Here is a 6,000-nt window from a genome sequence, read left to right as displayed (position 1 = left end):
AAGGATGGTTTCTTTAGAAAATAATTACATGCCCATTAATTGAGGCTTTTTGGTGTTGTGCCGATGGAGTTAGAGCTGCAGGCTCTTCCTGCCAGAAGGGCTCACTCTGTTCTCTGGGACTGGGAAGGAGCTTATCAAGGGTGGTGGGACTGAAAGGGCCACCAGGCGGGGCTGGGGGTAGGGGTGGGGGGCAGGCGCAGCTCTGGCCCTGCCCTGAGCAAGCCATGTGGCTTCAGGCTGGTTGCTCGACTTTTCTGGACCTCACAGAAGTGGGGAAAGTCTTCTCGGAGGCCCCTTGCAGCTGCGGACGGTGAAGTGTTCTCTTTCCTGGAGCTGGTGTTCTTCCCAGCGCCAAGCACACGTTTTTGTCCAGAAGGGTCCTCATGCACCCGCAGATTCTGGGTGGTGCAGTTGCTGCCACATTGACCCCAGTCTGACCTCTTGGCTCTGAGCTTGCTGTGTCTGGAGTGTCATTTGCCTCTGAGGGCTGTGCCCACCCGGGGCCCCCTGATGCGTGGGGTTTGGGCCCGAGGATGGGCTCCACGAGCCTGGCCGGGGTCTGAAATAAAACCCTCCTTTTTGCAAAGCTTCTCCTCTGAATGACATTTGAGGCACAGAGTCTGAGACAAGTACCTCAGTGTTCAGCCGGAGTGCAGTGGGCTGGCCGAGGGTGCTGGGCCTGGCTCCCATCCTGGCCTTGACCCTTGCTAGCTGGGTGACCTTCGGCAAGGAGCTTCACAGTTCTGTGCCTCAGTTTCCCCACCCACCTAGAGGGTTGTTCCATTTTAAATTTTTTTTATTTTTATTTATTTATGATAGTCACAGAGAGAGAGAGAGAGGCAGAGACACAGGCAGAGGGAGAAGCAGGCTCCATGCACCGGGAGCCCGACGTGGGACTCGATCCCGGGTCTCCAGGATCACGCCCTGGGCCAAAGGCAGGCGCTAAACCGCTGCGCCACCCAGGGATCCCCGGTTGTTCCATTTTAAATGAGCTAATAGATGCATACATTTAGAAGAGCGTCTCTCACACAGGCGGGGCTCAAGGAATGTTAGCTCTGATTGTACGGTGGCGTGTTTTCAAAGCCACGCCAGCGAGCTAGAGCAGAACCGGAACCTGGGTTCTCCTGGTCCCCCGTCAAGGGCTTTCCATCCTGGGAATCCTTCAGGGCAGGGTATGTGGAAGGGGCCATGAGAATGACGTGAAGGCTGAGGAGAGTCAGGGCCTTCCCCTACAGGCAGCCTGTGCAATGGGCAGAAGGTGGGCTCTGGAGGAGCCTGCCTGGTACAAATCCTGACGCGGCCACTTATTAGCTGTGGGCTCAGGCAAGTTACTTAGCCTCTCTGCGCTTCTCTTGTGTTCAGTTCCTCGACTTAAATAATGTCGTTCGGACCTCAGTGTGATTCCGGAAGGCATGAAGGGTGGAGACGAGTTCTGGTTTCCAGCCATGGTGAAGGGGAGCCACAGAGGGGAAAGGGCCTGCCCACGACCCACATGTTTTCTGGGTTCCGTGGTCCTAGACAGAAGGGTATGGGCTGCCAGGGCATTGGGGCTCTGGGTTGAAGGTCGGGGCTTGGGGGCAGGCAGCCCAGGGGTAGTGGCTGGTGTTGGGGAAATGCTGTGTGTGATGGAGAAACCATCCAGCCACTGGGCCACGTGGGCACCCACCCACCCATTGCCTGTCCATGCATCTCACAGATGATTATGGGGTGCCCACTTTCTTCAAGAGCCTTGCAGATAGATCTTGGGCTCATGATTAAAATAAGGGGGGGGGGATGTTGCCAAGAGGGCAGCTGTGGGGACAGGTAGAAGGGACCTAACCTGGACTGGACGATGGGGAGGTGTTGGGAAAGTCCTCTTGGGAGGTGAACTTCAATGCAGGGGTGAAGCTGAGAGCTCAGAAGTCCAAGTGCAGCAGGTGAAGGTAATCGTGGGTGTATAGGACTGGGTAAACTGGCCAGGATGTGGCCTTGGGCAGAGGGGTCCTGACGATGACTGGCAGGGCTCCTGGCACACTGTCAGAGACTGTGGTAGGGCAGGGGCTAGGGGCTTGCGGGCCGGCCTCAGGCAGACTTGGATTTGAATGTTGTTCCATCCCGCCCTCTGTGTGCGTCCACAGCAGGCTCCTCAGGCTCATCGTCACTGTGGGGGCTTACTGGGGATTCTGTGCCAGCCTCTCGCCGTGGCACCGGCCACGAACGGGGCTCAGGCTGTCCCACTTCTGAGCCCTTGCACCCCACGAGACAACTCCCTTTAGGGCACAAAAGAGACCTGGGACTTGCCACTCAGGAATGTTGCGGTGCAGTTTATGAAGTTGCTGGGCACGGGGGAGAGAGGCAAGCTGAGGGGAGATCATCCAGCTCAGGAAACTGAGTCTGGGGCTGAATCCTGGGTCTGGGGCTGAATCCTGGGTTCCCAGCCTCGGGGCGCTCCTCTGTCCCGTGGGAGGAGTCCAGCCAGTGTCGCCCTCTGCCTGCCCCCCCTCACCTCCCCGCAGAGAAGCAGGGCTACTCAGAGTCACAGAGTTCTCATTCAACCTGGCACCTTTGGCCGGTGAAGGGGGTGACCTGTGTCCTCTCCCCGAGGACAGGCCAGTGGGAGTGGGGTATAGTTATAGGTGGGGAAACTGAGGCACGGCAGCAAATCCATTCAGTTTGCTCCTTCAGACGTATTTAAGGGTCACAGCATACCAGGACACAGGACATGGAACAGAAGTACCGGTAGATGTGTGCCCCCAGGTGGGCGAGTGTAGTGCACGCACCCAGACAATGTGCCCAGGAGGTGCTTCACCATGTGCCCGGCGTTGTCTCAAAACAACCTGTGGGAGGTTACTATTAGCCCATTTAACCCATGAGTCAAGTGAGGCAGACCGGGGTTAATCCACTTGCCTGGGTCCACCTAACACTGGGAAGGTGCAACCAGGAGAGGAGGGGATGGCCGGGAGGTGGGGGTTCAGCCTGAATTGAATCATGAGGAAGTAAGCTGACAAATCCAAACCAAGGGACCTCCTGCCAAACAGCCTAGAGTCTTCAAAAAAGGTGGAGTAGTGTGTCCAGTTGAAAGCAGATGAAGGAAACCCCGCAAGGAAACGTGATGCAGGGGCCTGATGGATCCCCAGCCCAAAAGCAAAACCAAACCAAAGACCCAGCTGTGATGGATGCTCATGGGGCAAAAGGGGAAATTAGAATATGAACGGAATATTAGAGAATGGCACTGCACTGATGCGGGGTTTCAGGCGGGTGGTCATCCCAGTGGGGTTTCTGTAGGGACAGAGACCAAGGAAGGGCCCGGAAAAGCGTCTCGACATCAGCCAACGGTGAATCATGGTGATGGGAACATGTGTGCTCATCTTTTCCAGCGCTTTCAGACTTTTCGAGAAAGAAGCAGTGGTGGAGAGTCTGAATCTCAGGCAGGGGTGTGTGTGGGAGGGTATGGGGGGTGGAATTTCCCTGAGGGGGTGGGCATGGAATGAGGCCTTGGAGGACCCTTAGAAACTTAGCAAGCTGAGGGGGGAGGAAGGGCGTTCTGGGAAGAGGGAACAGCAGAGCCGAGGCTCAGAGGTGGGTGCGGGGCAGGGAGCTGGGGAGTGAGGTGTGGAGGTTGAGGTGGCGGAGTGGGCTGGGTATGCTCCGAGGCTGCTTCCTCTGCTGGCTGGAGAGAGCACAGCTTTTGTCTTGGATGCATGCGTGGGCATGGAAGCATTTTGGGGCGAGTGGGGGTGCCAGTGACCCCATAGAGCTGTGCTCCTTAGAGGCTGCACAGAGGGGCCCAGGGTCAGGGGCCCAGGAGGCTGTTGCAATAGAAGTGACGAGGCCTTCCATCGGGCAGAGGCCCTGGAATCGAAAGGCGCAGGAGGCCTGAGAGTGTTCAGGAAGCAAGATTCAGAGTCTGGCAGCTAGTTGGATTGGAGGGTGGAGGGCTGGGAGGAGTTTGGGGGTGACTCAGAGTTTTCCACCCGGGCGACCAAGAACACCGTCAGGCCGTTCGCTGGCTAGCAGACTGGGGGGCTGGTTGAGGAGCTTTGGTGTGTGTGTGAAGGGAGGTGGGGTTGGGGGAGCCTGCACCTGATGCGACTGAGGTCTCCGCGATGCCAGCCTGTGGCTCCCTGGGGAGTCTGAGTCCTCCCCACAGAAATGACAGCCGATGCCAAGCCCGTCCTGGTGTGTCCCCACCCAGGATGACAACGTGGACAAGACATGGAGGGGGGTGTGGATGGCCAGGAGGCGGGGAGAGGGCTGAGTGGCTCTCCAGGCCTGCTTTTTGGTGATGCTCTCCCCTGAGGCTCAGTGGCCCCCCGCGGATGTCTGTCCTCTGGCCACTTCATCAAGGCTCCCAAGTGTGCGCCCAGGGCTGGGGAAGCTTCGGGAGGGGGCGGGAGGCCTGAGCTGGAGGACCCCTAGGGCTGTCGGTTCCCCACCCCACCACACTCTTCCCCCAGGGGGCAGGGAGGAGCCCACAAACAGCTTTTCCCACCCAGGGCCCGAGGACTCCCGCCAAAGCTTGTCCTAGCCAGATGCGGCCCGCCCCTCTGGCTGGGACTCTGCGGCAGGCAGGCCTTGCTGAATGGAGGGTGGGAAGGCCAGGATCCCCCTGAGGCCCAGGAAAGCCCTGTGATGCTGGGTGGGCCTGTCACAGGGCTGGGGCTCTGGCTGGCAGGGTGGGGAGGACTGACTTCCGGGCTAGGACCCCTGCCCTTCTCTGGGCCCTGGCTCTCGAGGGAGGTGGGTGTTGGGGAGACCGGCAGCTCCTGCTGCAGCTGTGCCTTCTCTGCCTCCCAGTATCCCCCAGGTCCTCGAGTAGCCAATCCAGCTGGGAAGGGTGGGAAGGGCTTTGTGGGGCTCTCTGCCCTTTGTCAGGAAAAAGGATGACGCGCCTCGTCCCAAGGAGTGGTTACCCCCGCGCAGAGCTTTGCACTTCAAGGGCTGGTTCACATCTGCTGCCTGTATCTGCAGAGTAACCCTGGGCGAGGGCAGCGTAGGTGCCAGCCCCCCCCACCCCCCCGCAAAGGCTACTTCTTCGTCTGGGTTTTAACTTATGGTTGGTCGTTGGGAAGTTCTTGTGCCCCCTTGAGTCTAATCGTGCGCCCTTGTGGCTTCTGCCCCCACCTCCCCCCTCGAGTTTTGTTTTGCCTTCGGTAACTTCACACATCATGCCTGGTGCATTCTTACAATGCCAGTGCCTTTCAGGTACTTGAAGATACAAGGCTCACTCACCCTACACTTTCTCCTCCAGCCAACTGGGAAGGAAACCTTCAGACCTCTGCGGATGACTCCACGAAATTGCCAGACACCCATTTTATGGCTGGGGGGGGGGATGTTGGGGGACGGGGAGCCAGTGTTGCAGAGTGGGGGTCACAGCCTGGGGCCACTTGCCTGGGGGTGGCCGGGCTGGCCTCCTGCTCCCCCGTGCGTTCCCTAGCCTCTGCTGGAGGGCTGATATCTCATTAGGTACCCCTCTCTGTAACCATGAGCATGTCCACCCCCAGTTCCTCTAACCCCTCCATCTCAAACTGGCCCATCCTCTCCCCTGCTCTTTCGATGCTCAGACTATCTCGTCCAAAGCCATCACCTCCATTTGGGGGTTGTGAAGCCCAGAGAAGGCCACTGATGTTGTCAAGGTCATCAACCTAGAGAGCGGGTCTCTAGACTCCCGTGGCAGTGCTCCTTCCGCCAGAGAGCCAGAATGAGGGGAGGGGAGGGGCGGGAGCCTGCTGGGCCTTGGCCCACGAGCTGCTTACAGAGGCCATGAGTGAGGCCAGACAATGTCTCTGAAACCCTGTTCCTGTTCTCCAAGCCTGGGCGGGAAAGATTTTGTAAACTCAAATTTATGAGTTTGGGCAGGCAGGGCAGGTAAGCCCAGGGCCCCGGGGGAGAAGCCTGGGTGTTTTTGCTTGTCAGCCTGTTCCCAGTCTGTGCATTGGGCAGCCGGGACCCCCTTTTGGGAGAATCCACTGCCCCAACTATGCTTTGGGCAGTAGGCCTCCTTCTGCAGGCTTTGGGGTA

This window comes from Vulpes lagopus, chromosome 22 (genome assembly GCF_018345385.1).
Source record: "Vulpes lagopus strain Blue_001 chromosome 22, ASM1834538v1, whole genome shotgun sequence".
NCBI lineage: Eukaryota > Metazoa > Chordata > Mammalia > Carnivora > Canidae > Vulpes > Vulpes lagopus.
This window is presented reverse-complemented; position numbering follows the sequence as displayed.